The 18168-nt window shown below is 39.3% G+C and overlaps 1 protein-coding gene across 1 annotated transcript in view; it reads right to left on the reverse strand.

Moving 5' to 3' along the window:
* KBTBD12 (kelch repeat and BTB domain containing 12) overlaps positions 1 to 18168 on the reverse strand; it is a 1008581-nt gene that overhangs the window by 4090 nt on the left and 986323 nt on the right. The gene's annotated exons all lie outside the window — the stretch shown is intronic.

Below are 18168 nucleotides of genomic sequence, written 5' to 3' on the forward strand. Positions count from 1 at the left end.
GGACAAGTAGGTCAGGCCCACGGGATCCGAAAAGGCATAGAGTGAGAAAGTGAGTCAATCTCCTAGCCCTACCACAACCTGTTCGCCATGCCCACTGCCATGCGACAATAGGTTTTGTGTGCCCACTGCCAAGTCAAACCGTCATGTGCAAATCCATTGCCATGTCACACCTGCAGCCCACTGCCATGTCACACCTTTGTCTGTGAGCCCACTTCTATGTTGCATCCTCTTCTGCGAGCCCACTACAACCCTGATAGCCAATCAATATGCCAGCCACTCTGCTACTTAAACGTTGCTAGGTTACAGGCTGTTCATTAAGGCCTCTATCTTAACACACTCCCCGAAGAGCCTGCACTCTGGCACACTATGCTACGAAGTCACTCTCATATCACAAGCTCTCCATACAGCCTTTTCCTTTCACTTATGATGAAACTTGTGACTAATTTGTGTCTACATGCATATGAATACATTTTTCGACTTACCAGGTTGCAAATCAGTTTCTATTGGTCACAGAGCTTTTGCATGGCCCATACTTTATTGCAAGCGGGTTGCTATGGGCCATTGCAAGTTTGCCGGAATCTGGCTGGTAATTCTGGCAGGATACCGGCAAACGGAATTAGCATTACCCAGGGGAGTTGCTTGGTCTGGAAAAGACCCGGGGCTAAGCTGATGTCAGAACTGTTGGGACTGGGGGCTAGCTAGTCTTTTGGCTGTAGCTCCTGAGATTCTGTCAGGGGCTACAACCAAAGGATCAGCGGCTATAGCCCCCTTAGCCCCCCCTAGCAACGCCCCTGGCATTACCACGGCCTGATATCCCAGTATTTCCAGGATATTACAGCTGGCGGCCGCCAATTCCCTATTCCATGAAGTCCCATAGGACACCATGGGAGGAATTATCTGAATCAGCAGTTTTTTCCACAGTGGGGGCCTGGTTTATCTCCAGCTCCTGGCTGAAGGTAAATCAGATAACCCCCTCCGGCAGACCTGTAGTTTTGCTGTGCGGTTAAAGTGTCGGTAACGGATTTACCATCATTTTTACCAGCACTTTTTCTGCTCCGCCAAACCTGTAATGACCCCCTCTTTAACAAGCCTGCTTCCATGTCACTGATTTTCTCGCAGGACTTCTGCAATTTCACATACACTGCTTGCAGACCGTCTCCTCTCCATCAAACACACTGCGCAAAAGAATTTTGCCACTTCACACATTTTTCTGCAACCTTTGGCATGTCACATGCTCTCCTATAAATGGTTCACCGTGTCACTCTTTTCAGTACCTGAGCCGTGTCTCACACTCTCCTTAAACTGTTCTGTCATGCCAGCCATCCTACTAAGCAGATGCAGACTTAGCACTCGGATGACCGACAAAAGGACACTAGGCCCTGCCATTTCTTGGTCTGACACCTTCCCATCTCATCACACCAGCCACAGCTCACTGGTGGCAGTCAGGCGCATTGGAATAACAAAGAGCGTCTCAGCACTCGCACACAGGGCCACCCAGCTAGACATTTGTCCCGGCTTGTGGGTCCCATGTCAATATTATTGGGTCCCCCTTGCCTACAATTAGGAAGGGTGAACACAGTCTGTGTCACCCTTGGGTTGCTTAAATAAAAATGGATACAAAGGAATGCCCTTTAATCTCATGGGGCAGGCAGCCAGAGGCAAGCTGAAACACTAAACTGCCACTGAAAAGCTAGTAGTTGTTGTGTCAGCAAGGTGCCAACACAGATGAAACCGGAGTAAAAGGCAAAGAGGTGTAAACAATGCTGTGTGCTATCAATTGCAGTCTGTAACCTGCTGACAAGCACATATTTAAAGTCTTCTGTTTACGGCAGTGGGGTCCTCAAACTAGGGGCCCCGAAGGATGTCTGGGGCAGGGCGCATACTCTTTTAAAATAATATTAAGATTAATGTTTTTGATATAAGACAGGATAAAGGTGACTGCTTTTAATAGAACATCTAAGCTGTAGACAATCTGCTCATATTGTAAAGAGTCTGGGCTCCCCCTGGACATCCTTTGGGCCACCTGGGGGGGCCAATGCCTAGGTAGGCGGAGCTCAGATTTTTTCTTTTACTAGGTTATGAAAAAGTTTGAATACCACTGAGTTAAGGTGACAGCAGCCCGAAAGTTCAGCTTGTAACATGCACACAAGCCACAGTGCACATTGATACCCTGATTCATGGAATTATTTACGTGTAAAACGCACATTTGCGCGCCATTCTGACGAAAATCCCTGTTTGAGGTATGGGGATTTTCGGGCAGAATGGCGTGCAAAGGTGCTTTTTACGCGCAAATAATTCCATGAATCAGTGTGTGAATGCCATAAAAGAAATATGTTGCTGTGTAGTAAGACATCCAAAATAAGGGCAGCTGCGTGGGCCCCCCTTCCTGAGCCTCTTGAACACATAAACAGCAAAACAAATTCACAGCACTGTGGGAATGTTAGGCATACAAGGCACTGATATGTTCTAATTTGTCTTCCGGACCTGTCCAGAAAAAGATATGCAGAACCCTAATTTGCACAATATGGATTGACATGATCAGTAGCGACATCAGAGTAAATAACATTACAAGCAGTGACATCAGTCTTCAATACTCTAGGATATCTTTGGTTAAGGCATTAAAAGAAGTTTTCACGTGTAATCCAAGAGAATAATATGCTGTGCAATATATACATATTTTCTTATTACATGGCCACAGTAGTGGCCATGTAGTTATGGTTAAATTGCTGTTTCCATAGGAAGAGCACTTTTTGGGCGGCTTATAACTTCGCTCTCCCTGGACGAATCCTCACCAAACTTTGCAAAAACAGTATATGACTCACCCTGAATATTTTTCCAAAGTTTGGTGAGGATTCGTCCAGGGGGGGCAAAGTTATAAGGGGGGTCCCAAAACTTTTTTTTTTCCCATAGACTGAATGGGGAAAAAACTTTGCTCATGCCTACAGCCCAAACCGCTGGACTGATTTTCACCAAATTTGGACCAGGAGTAGCGGCTTGGTCCCGAAAGCGTGCTTTTGCAAATTTGGTGAAAATCCGTCCAGTAGTTTTTTTTTAAATGACCAAAAAGTAGGTCACAAAAAATTAGTGATATCTGTGTTCGGTCTGCGGACACACTTCCCTGTTCGCTCCACGGACAGTGTCCTGATTGGCCAACCGGCCTGCGTCATGTCCGTGGACATGCAACGTGTTCGCTGATTGGACGGCGCAGAGCGTCGAGTGTGTCAGATTTTCAATAGCGCCCGCCATCTTGGATTCGCGGACGTCCGTGGACAGCGCAGTGAAACTTGGTTGAAAAATTGTATTTAGTAGAGTGTGTTGGTGTGTAAGAGTGTTTGGGAAGGGTGGGAGAGTAAGAGATGGGTTAAATGCTGTATTTATTTATTTGGTAGACCGTCTTGTTGTGTTCAATTTGTCTGCGGACAACACAGCTGTTCTGAAATGTTCTAAATAAACTAAATGGGGGTGTTCTGAGGACGCAATATGTGTCCGTGTTGTTTGCAAGCAAGCTGAAACTGTTCTAAGAACACTCGCGGTGTGCTGAAATGTCTGTAAATAAACAAGATGGGGGTGTCCTGAGGACGCTGTCCGTATTATTCGCTGGCAAGTTGAAAGTGTTCTAAGAACACTTGCGGTGTTCTGAAATGTTTGTAAATAAATAAAATGGGGGTGTCCTGAGAACGCCGTGTTCTGAAATGTACGTAAATAAATAAAATGGGGGTGTCCTGAGAACGGTATGCCTGTCCGTTTTGTTTGCAGGCAAGTTGAAACTGTTCTAAGAATATATCATGTGTAAGTATATAGGGCTCAGGAGGAACCCTGCTCCACTTTAGATCAAGCGCCATACAATAAAGACAGTACAAGAGATTATCAGATTTTCATGAGGTATATTTTTCACAGACGGTTGCCCTATAGAGACACGTGTTTCGGCGAATCACTCGCCTTTTTCAATCAGGGCTGATTAGTGAGACAGAGATCAAAAGGAGGGGAAACGGGGAGGATTGTTAGGAGTAATAAAGAAAACATCAAAAAAGGGGAGAAAAAGCAAAAGGAACAAATCATTAGATTTTATATGTATGCAAATTATATTTGTATCGGTATCTTTAAAATACGGAGAAGTTGCTTACCTAATTGGTGAAAGATAAAGTTCACTTATTCAAATGGTAAATTTCATGGGATCAATCCCGCCTGTTAAAGAATTATACCCAATCGTGAGCATACTCATTTGGCATATTAGCTAAACGTTGGTCTGTTGTTAGCGAGCACTGTGCACCAAAAGAATAATTTCAAAATGCGTTGTACATTATTTTATCATGTTATTTGGTTCAAAAACTAAACGTACTCAGTAGTCAAACTTGGCTAATCAATAGTAAGGGAATGTTATTTTCCTTACAACGCGTAGTACACGTGCATTTCGTGTCATACTGTTTATGGTGCACTAAAGCGCAGGCACGAATACATTTGGAAAGCAAATTAGTGTCACAGTGAAGGGTTTATGGCTTACCTCACAAGAGGTGGTCTCCTTCACAAGCGTCGGCGTCTGGAAGCGAGCACAGACGCCGCGCTTTGCATCGGTAATAAAACTAACGTCGCCATAGTGACCGCAGTCCTTCTACCCTTTCGGATATTAGTCGAAAAGCAGAGCGCCATCTTGTAGATGTATCAAAGTTACGGGTTTTGCTCTTTGTGCGAATAGAGTCAGAAAATATCCAATATGTAAATAAATAATTATGTTTGCGAGACCTTTCTCCATGTTAATGGAGAGGTTTTTTGTGTTGAATAGCATTCAGAAAATGAAATTGCAATAGTATTTGCATTCATTTTAGATTATAGACATAAAGCTCGAGCATCAATAGAGTTACCGTAGATAAAAACCTGTTACTAATAGGTTTTATGTTATATGTGAGGTGTTAAATTTTCACTTATATATTAATGTATATATATCGAAGCAGCAAGCAAAAAGAGACTATTTGTGGTGTTAAATAGTAGGGACAAGTTGCAATCAAATAGATATTCAGTATTAAGGTCATCAAAAATATCTAAACTTCAATTCAAAAATTTCATTCAAAGAAACATAAGTTTCATTAGTTCAAAGAAAAACTCCCATCTCATTGTCCGAGTTCAGGCCCACTTTAGTTGCTCTAAAATGGCATATGGTACGGGCTTCCTGTTGTCTCAAAGATAGTTCTCGATTTCCCCCTCTTCTTCCTATGCCGATTTTTTTGAGGCCAATGAATTGAATTCCATTTTTGTCATCCATTTGATGGTTCAGTTGCCAATGGGCTGCAAGTGGAAGTAGGGAGTCTTGACTCCCTATTGATGACAGATGTTCTCTTATTCGTATCCTTAGTTCACGGATGGTGCTACCCACATATATCTTATTACAAATACAAATAATTGCGTATACTACAAACTTGGATTTGCAATTGATGTTCTCTTTAATCATGGCAGATATACCGAAAATGTCTGTAAATTTCGTGGCGAAAGCATGTGCATGTTTGCACATTGTACAGCATCCACATTTTCTAAACCCAAGACTGGATGTTTGTAGCCAAGTGTGTATTGGAGGTTGATCTTCTTCTGGTAGCATAGAAGGACTGATAGTTGATTTGATTGTTCTGGCTCTTCTATAGATCATTGTTGGGGAATTATCAATGTATTTACAGATGTGCTCATCTAGTTTCAGAAGATGCCAATTTTTTCGTAGTATTGATCGTAAGGTCCCATTATTTGCACAAAAAGTGGTGATGAATTTTACAGTGTCTGGTCTTTTAGTTGATCCTGGACGTGTGAATTCAAGAGTTGAATCTCTAGTAGTCTTGTGGGCTTTGTCGGAGGCTGCTTGTATGAATCTTGTTTTATATCCTCGTGCTTTAAATCTGTTGTGTAACGTTTCGCATTCTTGTTCAAATATTTGTGAGTCGGTACAATTGCGTAGGGCTCGAATGAACTCGCCTTTAGGAATGTTATTCTTCACAGGATCAAAATGACAACTTGTAGCAAAAAGGGTTGAATTAACCTCTGTCTGTTTGCGATATGTTTTTGTTAGTAACTTGTTTTCTTGAACATAAATGGTGAGGTCTAAAAAGTTTATTTCTGTTCCACTGGACGTACCAGTAAAGACTATTCCAAAGGAATTACAGTTTGATCTCCTCATAAATTCATTCAATTCTTCCGGTGTTCCTTTCCATATTAATAGGACGTCATCTATAAAGCGTGACCACATCACCACGTTTTCATTGAACATTGTATCCGTGTAGATATGTATATCTTCAAACATTCCCATGAATAGGTTAGCGATAGCTGGGGCAAATTTTACTCCCATCGCTACTCCTCTTTTTTGTCGATAGTACTGGTCATTGAAAAGGAAAATGTTGTTGGTTAAGGTTAAGGATAGCATTTCTTTTAACATTTCTACAAAATGATAATGAGAGGCGGAGTCGTCTCTAAACGTGTATTGTAGCGTTATCATTGCTGCCTCATGTTCAATCGAGGTGTACAGCGCCTTGACATCCCAAGTTGCTAATAGATAATCAGGTTTCCATTCGATTTTACTAATTTTCTTGATTGTGTCTGTAGAGTCTTTTAGGTAGGCCTGAATTTTCGATACCCTGGGTCTAAGTATATGATCTAGATATTCTGCAATTCTTTCAGTGACCCAACCAATCCCATTGACAATAGGTCTACCTTCCGGTATTGTTTGGTAAGGTTTATGAATCTTAGGTAAAAAGTAGATTATAGGTGTAATCGGTTGTTGGATCCAAATCCATGCCTTTTCTTGATCAGTTAATAAACCTTTCCTGTACCATGATTGAATTTGTTCTTCTACTTCAGTTTGTATATTTGGTCGGGGATTAGTTGCTAGTAATTCATAGCAACCTGGTGTACTGAGATGGTTAATGGCCATTGACAGGTAATCCGATCTATTCATAATTACTACATTTCCGCCTTTATCGGCTTCTTTAATTACAATATTTTTGTTGTTTTTAAATTTCTTCATAGCTTGTTGTTCAAGACGACTTAAGTTATTTTTCCAGATTCCTTTTTGGGTCAGATCGCTTAGTCTCTTTCTGTTGATAAATTTTGCCTTATCAAGATCATCTGTCACAGCTTTATAGAACGCATCAATCGTATTTTCAGGACTTAATTGTGGAGTAAATTTAGATTGAGGTTTCATTTCTTCTTTGATGAGGCTGATAGGCTTAATTTTCAGTTCTTGTAGTGTTTGATGTATTGAATAAGAGGATGGTTCTTGAAAAGACCTGATTGCAAAGATATTTTCCAAATTTTGAATAGTTATATCACTCTTAATCGGTGATGGTTCCTGAGGTCTTCGTTCTGATACTAGAGTTTCAAAATATTTTTTTAATTTTAGTTTTCGTACAAATCGAAAGAGATCTATATGTACTTCCGTAGTGTCATAGACATGTGTAGGGGCAAAGGACAGTCCTTTGTTTAACAATGAGGTTTCTTCTTTACTCAAATTTAAACTTGAGAGATTAAGTACTAAATTTGTTATTTGTTGCGGCGCGCTGCTTCTCTGGTATTTGCTCGTGTTTGTCTTCTGTTTTCGTTTGTTTCGCTTGTGTTGGCTAGGTTTCCCCCGCCTTCCTCTTCGCCTGGTATAAATGAATTCTTGTTCGGTTGGGCCGGTAGTTGAAAACGGACTTGTTTAGTGAAGTTTGCATTTCTAGTTCCTTTCTTATATCTGCGTATCTGATTGAGGAAGCCTTGTTGTTTGGTAGTTACTTGTTCTGAAATATTGGCTTCTTGATCTTTTTCAGGATCTGATTCAACATCAGAGCTGCCTGATGAAGTATTTGGTGTACTGCTTTTTGAGAGCGGTTTGGTGAATTGATTGTATTTGTCTTGAAACGTGTATACACGATCGTCGCGGTAATCTCTTTCATCTCTCAAATATTTTCTAAGTTTACGAATTTTGATTTCTTCTTGGTAATCGCTGAGTATTTCATACATTTTTCCAAAATTTCGTTCTTTTGTTGCTTCCAAAGCTTGTGTGTTTGCTATCTCTTTTTTCAAATTTTCAATTGTTTCAGTAGCTCTCTTGTGTTCACGTGTGGCATGTTCCACGAGCAATTCTATCATAGTTTTAGAGCTATAGTTCAAATTTCCTTCCCAAAGGTCCGCTAGGTCCTTGTCATCATCTTTGGTAAAGTCTGGAAATATCAAAATTCGTAGTCCTCTAGGGATTTGATTATTGGTTAGATAGTTCTGCAAAGATATCATTTCCCAATATTTGTCAATTTCTTTCCTCAAGGCTCTTTCCAGTTTCACAAATTGGGACCTTAGGTCCTCTTTCTTGGGGTTAAGATTCTTGAACGCATGTAAAGTGCTTCCTCTAGGCGCAAATAATTTGTTTGCATCTTCTTCACGGTTTTTTAAATATTGTGCCATTGTGTACTAGGCACAAATTCTGTATCAATTAACAAGCGTACTAGGACTGTTGATATATTTTCAAAATAGTACAGTAGTGGGGGGTATTTTGGAATATCAACCATCAATGTCCTGCGCTAGATAAGCAGAGGTGGCAGCTGAACAGTGGAGTAACGAAGTGATAGACCCCCTACTCCGGTAAGTATAAGTAAGTATATAGGGCTCAGGAGGAACCCTGCTCCACTTTAGATCAAGCGCCATACAATAAAGACAGTACAAGAGATTATCAGATTTTCATGAGGTATATTTTTCACAGACGGTTGCCCTATAGAGACACGTGTTTCGGCGAATCACTCGCCTTTTTCAATCAGGGCTGATTAGTGAGACAGAGATCAAAAGGAGGGGAAACGGGGAGGATTGTTAGGAGTAATAAAGAAAACATCAAAAAAGGGGAGAAAAAGCAAAAGGAACAAATCATTAGATTTTATATGTATGCAAATTATATTTGTATCGGTATCTTTAAAATACGGAGAAGTTGCTTACCTAATTGGTGAAAGATAAAGTTCACTTATTCAAATGGTAAATTTCATGGGATCAATCCCGCCTGTTAAAGAATTATACCCAATCGTGAGCATACTCATTTGGCATATTAGCTAAACGTTGGTCTGTTGTTAGCGAGCACTGTGCACCAAAAGAATAATTTCAAAATGCGTTGTACATTATTTTATCATGTTATTTGGTTCAAAAACTAAACTTACTCAGTAGTCAAACTTGGCTAATCAATAGTAAGGGAATGTTATGTTCCTTACAACGCGTAGTACACGTGCATTTCGTGTCATACTGTTTATGGTGCACTAAAGCGCAGGCACGAATACATTTGGAAAGCAAATTAGTGTCACAGTGAAGGGTTTATGGCTTACCTCACAAGAGGTGGTCTCCTTCACAAGCGTCGGCGTCTGGAAGCGAGCACAGACGCCGCGCTTTGCATCGGTAATAAAACTAACGTCGCCATAGTGACCGCAGTCCTTCTACCCTTTCGGATATTAGTCGAAAAGCAGAGCGCCATCTTGTAGATGTATCAAAGTTACGGGTTTTGCTTTTTGTGCGAATAGAGTCAGAAAATATCCAATATGTAAATAAATAATTATGTTTGCGAGACCTTTCTCCATGTTAATGGAGAGGTTTTTTGTGTTGAATAGCATTCAGAAAATGAAATTGCAATAGTATTTGCATTCATTTTAGATTATAGACATAAAGCTCGAGCATCAATAGAGTTACCGTAGATAAAAACCTGTTACTAATAGGTTTTATGTTATATGTGAGGTGTTAAATTTTCACTTATATATTAATGTATATATATCGAAGCAGCAAGCAAAAAGAGACTATTTGTGGTGTTAAATAGTAGGGACAAGTTGCAATCAAATAGATATTCAGTATTAAGGTCATCAAAAATATCTAAACTTCAATTCAAAAATTTCATTCAAAGAAACATAAGTTTCATTAGTTCAAAGAAAAACTCCCATCTCATTGTCCGAGTTCAGGCCCACTTTAGTTGCTCTAAAATGGCATATGGTACGGGCTTCCTGTTGTCTCAAAGATAGTTCTCGATTTCCCCCTCTTCTTCCTATGCCGATTTTTTTGAGGCCAATGAATTGAATTCCATTTTTGTCATCCATTTGATGGTTCAGTTGCCAATGGGCTGCAAGTGGAAGTAGGGAGTCTTGACTCCCTATTGATGACAGATGTTCTCTTATTCGTATCCTTAGTTCACGGATGGTGCTACCCACATATATCTTATTACAAATACAAATAATTGCGTATACTACAAACTTGGATTTGCAATTGATGTTCTCTTTAATCATGGCAGATATACCGAAAATGTCTGTAAATTTCGTGGCGAAAGCATGTGCATGTTTGCACATTGTACAGCATCCACATTTTCTAAACCCAAGACTGGATGTTTGTAGCCAAGTGTGTATTGGAGGTTGATCTTCTTCTGGTAGCATAGAAGGACTGATAGTTGATTTGATTGTTCTGGCTCTTCTATAGATCATTGTTGGGGAATTATCAATGTATTTACAGATGTGCTCATCTAGTTTCAGAAGATGCCAATTTTTTCGTAGTATTGATCGTAAGGTCCCATTATTTGCACAAAAAGTGGTGATGAATTTTACAGTGTCTGGTCTTTTAGTTGATCCTGGACGTGTGAATTCAAGAGTTGAATCTCTAGTAGTCTTGTGGGCTTTGTCGGAGGCTGCTTGTATGAATCTTGTTTTATATCCTCGTGCTTTAAATCTGTTGTGTAACGTTTCGCATTCTTGTTCAAATATTTGTGAGTCGGTACAATTGCGTAGGGCTCGAATGAACTCGCCTTTAGGAATGTTATTCTTCACAGGATCAAAATGACAACTTGTAGCAAAAAGGGTTGAATTAACCTCTGTCTGTTTGCGATATGTTTTTGTTAGTAACTTGTTTTCTTGAACATAAATGGTGAGGTCTAAAAAGTTTATTTCTGTTCCACTGGACGTACCAGTAAAGACTATTCCAAAGGAATTACAGTTTGATCTCCTCATAAATTCATTCAATTCTTCCGGTGTTCCTTTCCATATTAATAGGACGTCATCTATAAAGCGTGACCACATCACCACGTTTTCATTGAACATTGTATCCGTGTAGATATGTATATCTTCAAACATTCCCATGAATAGGTTAGCGATAGCTGGGGCAAATTTTACTCCCATCGCTACTCCTCTTTTTTGTCGATAGTACTGGTCATTGAAAAGGAAAATGTTGTTGGTTAAGGTTAAGGATAGCATTTCTTTTAACATTTCTACAAAATGATAATGAGAGGCGGAGTCGTCTCTAAACGTGTATTGTAGCATTATCATTGCTGCCTCATGTTCAATCGAGGTGTACAGCGCCTTGACATCCCAAGTTGCTAATAGATAATCAGGTTTCCATTCGATTTTACTAATTTTCTTGATTGTGTCTGTAGAGTCTTTTAGGTAGGCCTGAATTTTCGATACCCTGGGTCTAAGTATATGATCTAGATATTCTGCAATTCTTTCAGTGACCCAACCAATCCCATTGACAATAGGTCTACCTTCCGGTATTGTTTGGTAAGGTTTATGAATCTTAGGTAAAAAGTAGATTATAGGTGTAATCGGTTGTTGGATCCAAATCCATGCCTTTTCTTGATCAGTTAATAAACCTTTCCTGTACCATGATTGAATTTGTTCTTCTACTTCAGTTTGTATATTTGGTCGGGGATTAGTTGCTAGTAATTCATAGCAACCTGGTGTACTGAGATGGTTAATGGCCATTGACAGGTAATCCGATCTATTCATAATTACTACATTTCCGCCTTTATCGGCTTCTTTAATTACAATATTTTTGTTGTTTTTAAATTTCTTCATAGCTTGTTGTTCAAGACGACTTAAGTTATTTTTCCAGATTCCTTTTTGGGTCAGATCGCTTAGTCTCTTTCTGTTGATAAATTTTGCCTTATCAAGATCATCTGTCACAGCTTTATAGAACGCATCAATCGTATTTTCAGGACTTAATTGTGGAGTAAATTTAGATTGAGGTTTCATTTCTTCTTTGATGAGGCTGATAGGCTTAATTTTCAGTTCTTGTAGTGTTTGATGTATTGAATAAGAGGATGGTTCTTGAAAAGACCTGATTGCAAAGATATTTTCCAAATTTTGAATAGTTATATCACTCTTAATCGGTGATGGTTCCTGAGGTCTTCGTTCTGATACTAGAGTTTCAAAATATTTTTTTAATTTTAGTTTTCGTACAAATCGAAAGAGATCTATATGTACTTCCGTAGTGTCATAGACATGTGTAGGGGCAAAGGACAGTCCTTTGTTTAACAATGAGGTTTCTTCTTTACTCAAATTTAAACTTGAGAGATTAAGTACTAAATTTGTTATTTGTTGCGGCGCGCTGCTTCTCTGGTATTTGCTCGTGTTTGTCTTCTGTTTTCGTTTGTTTCGCTTGTGTTGGCTAGGTTTCCCCCGCCTTCCTCTTCGCCTGGTATAAATGAATTCTTGTTCGGTTGGGCCGGTAGTTGAAAACGGACTTGTTTAGTGAAGTTTGCATTTCTAGTTCCTTTCTTATATCTGCGTATCTGATTGAGGAAGCCTTGTTGTTTGGTAGTTACTTGTTCTGAAATATTGGCTTCTTGATCTTTTTCAGGATCTGATTCAACATCAGAGCTGCCTGATGAAGTATTTGGTGTACTGCTTTTTGAGAGCGGTTTGGTGAATTGATTGTATTTGTCTTGAAACGTGTATACACGATCGTCGCGGTAATCTCTTTCATCTCTCAAATATTTTCTAAGTTTACGAATTTTGATTTCTTCTTGGTAATCGCTGAGTATTTCATACATTTTTCCAAAATTTCGTTCTTTTGTTGCTTCCAAAGCTTGTGTGTTTGCTATCTCTTTTTTCAAATTTTCAATTGTTTCAGTAGCTCTCTTGTGTTCACGTGTGGCATGTTCCACGAGCAATTCTATCATAGTTTTAGAGCTATAGTTCAAATTTCCTTCCCAAAGGTCCGCTAGGTCCTTGTCATCATCTTTGGTAAAGTCTGGAAATATCAAAATTCGTAGTCCTCTAGGGATTTGATTATTGGTTAGATAGTTCTGCAAAGATATCATTTCCCAATATTTGTCAATTTCTTTCCTCGAGGCTCTTTCCAGTTTCACAAATTGGGACCTTAGGTCCTCTTTCTTGGGGTTAAGATTCTTGAACGCATGTAAAGTGCTTCCTCTAGGCGCAAATAATTTGTTTGCATCTTCTTCACGGTTTTTTAAATATTGTGCCATTGTGTACTAGGCACAAATTCTGTATCAATTAACAAGCGTACTAGGACTGTTGATATATTTTCAAAATAGTACAGTAGTGGGGGGTATTTTGGAATATCAACCATCAATGTCCTGCGCTAGATAAGCAGAGGTGGCAGCTGAACAGTGGAGTAACGAAGTGATAGACCCCCTACTCCGGTAAGTATAAGTAAGTATATAGGGCTCAGGAGGAACCCTGCTCCACTTTAGATCAAGCGCCATACAATAAAGACAGTACAAGAGATTATCAGATTTTCATGAGGTATATTTTTCACAGACGGTTGCCCTATAGAGACACGTGTTTCGGCGAATCACTCGCCTTTTTCAATCAGGGCTGATTAGTGAGACAGAGATCAAAAGGAGGGGAAACGGGGAGGATTGTTAGGAGTAATAAAGAAAACATCAAAAAAGGGGAGAAAAAGCAAAAGGAACAAATCATTAGATTTTATATGTATGCAAATTATATTTGTATCGGTATCTTTAAAATACGGAGAAGTTGCTTACCTAATTGGTGAAAGATAAAGTTCACTTATTCAAATGGTAAATTTCATGGGATCAATCCCGCCTGTTAAAGAATTATACCCAATCGTGAGCATACTCATTTGGCATATTAGCTAAACGTTGGTCTGTTGTTAGCGAGCACTGTGCACCAAAAGAATAATTTCAAAATGCGTTGTACATTATTTTATCATGTTATTTGGTTCAAAAACTAAACGTACTCAGTAGTCAAACTTGGCTAATCAATAGTAAGGGAATGTTATTTTCCTTACAACGCGTAGTACACGTGCATTTCGTGTCATACTGTTTATGGTGCACTAAAGCGCAGGCACGAATACATTTGGAAAGCAAATTAGTGTCACAGTGAAGGGTTTATGGCTTACCTCACAAGAGGTGGTCTCCTTCACAAGCGTCGGCGTCTGGAAGCGAGCACAGACGCCGCGCTTTGCATCGGTAATAAAACTAACGTCGCCATAGTGACCGCAGTCCTTCTACCCTTTCGGATATTAGTCGAAAAGCAGAGCGCCATCTTGTAGATGTATCAAAGTTACGGGTTTTGCTTTTTGTGCGAATAGAGTCAGAAAATATCCAATATGTAAATAAATAATTATGTTTGCGAGACCTTTCTCCATGTTAATGGAGAGGTTTTTTGTGTTGAATAGCATTCAGAAAATGAAATTGCAATAGTATTTGCATTCATTTTAGATTATAGACATAAAGCTCGAGCATCAATAGAGTTACCGTAGATAAAAACCTGTTACTAATAGGTTTTATGTTATATGTGAGGTGTTAAATTTTCACTTATATATTAATGTATATATATCGAAGCAGCAAGCAAAAAGAGACTATTTGTGGTGTTAAATAGTAGGGACAAGTTGCAATCAAATAGATATTCAGTATTAAGGTCATCAAAAATATCTAAACTTCAATTCAAAAATTTCATTCAAAGAAACATAAGTTTCATTAGTTCAAAGAAAAACTCCCATCTCATTGTCCGAGTTCAGGCCCACTTTAGTTGCTCTAAAATGGCATATGGTACGGGCTTCCTGTTGTCTCAAAGATAGTTCTCGATTTCCCCCTCTTCTTCCTATGCCGATTTTTTTGAGGCCAATGAATTGAATTCTATTTTTGTCATCCATTTGATGGTTCAGTTGCCAATGGGCTGCAAGTGGAAGTAGGGAGTCTTGACTCCCTATTGATGACAGATGTTCTCTTATTCGTATCCTTAGTTCACGGATGGTGCTACCCACATATATCTTATTACAAATACAAATAATTGCGTATACTACAAACTTGGATTTGCAATTGATGTTCTCTTTAATCATGGCAGATATACCGAAAATGTCTGTAAATTTCGTGGCGAAAGCATGTGCATGTTTGCACATTGTACAGCATCCACATTTTCTAAACCCAAGACTGGATGTTTGTAGCCAAGTGTGTATTGGAGGTTGATCTTCTTCTGGTAGCATAGAAGGACTGATAGTTGATTTGATTGTTCTGGCTCTTCTATAGATCATTGTTGGGGAATTATCAATGTATTTACAGATGTGCTCATCTAGTTTCAGAAGATGCCAATTTTTTCGTAGTATTGATCGTAAGGTCCCATTATTTGCACAAAAAGTGGTGATGAATTTTACAGTGTCTGGTCTTTTAGTTGATCCTGGACGTGTGAATTCAAGAGTTGAATCTCTAGTAGTCTTGTGGGCTTTGTCGGAGGCTGCTTGTATGAATCTTGTTTTATATCCTCGTGCTTTAAATCTGTTGTGTAACGTTTCGCATTCTTGTTCAAATATTTGTGAGTCGGTACAATTGCAATTTCATTTCTGAATGCTATTCAACACAAAAAACCTCTCCATTAACATGGAGAAAGGTCTCGCAAACATAATTATTTATGTACATATTGGATATTTTCTGACTCTATTCGCACAAAAAGCAAAACCCGTAACTTTGATACATCTACAAGATGGCGCTCTGCTTTTCGACTAATATCCGAAAGGGTAGAAGGACTGCGGTCACTATGGCGACGTTAGTTTTATTACCGATGCAAAGCGCGGCGTCTGTGCTCGCTTCCAGACGCCGACGCTTGTGAAGGAGACCACCTCTTGTGAGGTAAGCCATAAACCCTTCACTGTGACACTAATTTGCTTTCCAAATGTATTCGTGCCTGCGCTTTAGTGCACCATAAACAGTATGACACGAAATGCACGTGTACTACGCGTTGTAAGGAAAATAACATTCCCTTACTATTGATTAGCCAAGTTTGACTACTGAGTACGTTTAGTTTTTGAACCAAATAACATGATAAAATAATGTACAACGCATTTTGAAATTATTCTTTTGGTGCACAGTGCTCGCTAACAACAGACCAACGTTTAGCTAATATGCCAAATGAGTATGCTCACGATTGGGTATAATTCTTTAACAGGCGGGATTGATCCCATGAAATTTACCATTTGAATAAGTGAACTTTATCTTTCACCAATTAGGTAAGCAACTTCTCCGTATTTTAAAGATACCGATACAAATATAATTTGCATACATATAAAATCTAATGATTTGTTCCTTTTGCTTTTTCTCCCCTTTTTTGATGTTTTCTTTATTACTCCTAACAATCCTCCCCGTTTCCCCTCCTTTTGATCTCTGTCTCACTAATCAGCCCTGATTGAAAAAGGCGAGTGATTCGCCGAAACACGTGTCTCTATAGGGCAACCGTCTGTGAAAAATATACCTCATGAAAATCTGATAATCTCTTGTACTGTCTTTATTGTATGGCGCTTGATCTAAAGTGGAGCAGGGTTCCTGCTGAGCCCTATATACTTACTTATACTTACCGGAGTAGGGGGTCTATCACTTCGTTACTCCACTGTTCAGCTGCCACCTCTGCTTATCTAGCGCAGGACATTGATGGTTGATATTCCAAAATACCCCCCACTACTGTACTATTTTAAGAATATATCATGTGTTCTGGGATGTTCGTCAATAAACAAAATGGGGGTGTCCTGAGGACGGTGGATGTTCGTCAATAAACAAAATGGGGGTGTCCTGAGGACGCTATGCCTGTCCGTTTTGTTCGCTGGCTAGTTGAAACTGTTCTAAGAATATATTATGTGTTCCGGGATGTTCGTCAATAAACAAAATGGGGGTGTCCTGAGGACAGTGGATGTTCAGTAATAAACAAAATGGGGGTGTCCTGAGGACGCAACATGTGTACGTGTTGTTCGCAAGCAAGCTGAAACTGTTCTAAGAACACTCGCAGTGTCCTGAAATGTCTGTAAATAAACGAAATGGGTGTGTCCTGAGGACGCTGTCGAACACCCGCGGTGTCCTGAAATGTCCGTAAATAAACAAAATGGGGGTGTCCTGAAGACGCTGTCCGTATTGTTCGCTGGTAAGTTGAAAGCGTTAAAGAACACTCGCGGTGTCCTGAAATGTTGTTAAATAAATAAAATGCGGGTGTCCTGAGAACGCGGTGTCCTGAAATGTTCGTAAATAAATAAAATGGGGGTGTCCTGAGAACGGTATGCCTGTCCGTTTTGTTCGCAGGTAAGTTGAAACTGTTCTAAGAATATATCATGTGTTCTGGGATGTTCGTCAATAAACAAAATGGGGGTGTCCTGAGGACGCTGTCCGTATTGTTCGCTGGCAAGTTGGAAGTGTTCTAAGAACACTCATCATGTCCACGGACATTAAAAGTTCCCATAAGGCATAGTTAAAATGTTTGACTCTATGGGTGTGATATGCTGCGGTGGTTGGGGCCAGGGCATAGAGTCTTGGGAGCATGGTCATATGGCCATGCGCCCAAGACTCTATGCCCTGGCCCCAACCACCGCAGCATATCACACTCATAGTGGCTTAGAAGTTTGGGATCCAAGAACAAATTTATAAGGAACAAAGTTAAAAGCCCCTATGGGTGTTATATGTTGCGATGGTTGTTCTTATTATAACATACTTACTGTTTGGTTTAGTAACTGGAGTACATGTATTTCTTGTTCATTTCTGTGATAAAAGAAAAGATCATGTTAGTATTGGTAATTTGTAATGGCTTATAACATTGAATAATCAACATTTTATTTTTTTTGACCCTCATATTTAGTAGATTACAAACCAGTGTACTGTGTAATTTGCTCAGTTTCTGTGTTTGTTGCTAAAATCATTGGGTCTTTGGGAGAAAAAAAAATCCATGTTGGATTTGTTTGGATATTGTAACATTTTGGAGTAGTTAGATACCAGTTGGCGTATTCTGTCTATTCTTTTTATATAATTTAGTGGTATTGATTTATCAGTTTTGATATTGTACAATTTTGGGACAGTTAGATACCAGTTGGCTATTCTAACTGTCTATTTTTTTAATATAATTTAGTGGTATTCATTTATCTGATTAGTTGTTGTAGAATCTTCAGGCAGTTAGATACCTGTTGGAATGTTCAAAC

Source organism: Ambystoma mexicanum, chromosome 2p, assembly GCF_040938575.1.
Source record: "Ambystoma mexicanum isolate Mex_15411 chromosome 2p, UKY_AmexF1_1, whole genome shotgun sequence".
Taxonomy (NCBI): domain Eukaryota; kingdom Metazoa; phylum Chordata; class Amphibia; order Caudata; family Ambystomatidae; genus Ambystoma; species Ambystoma mexicanum.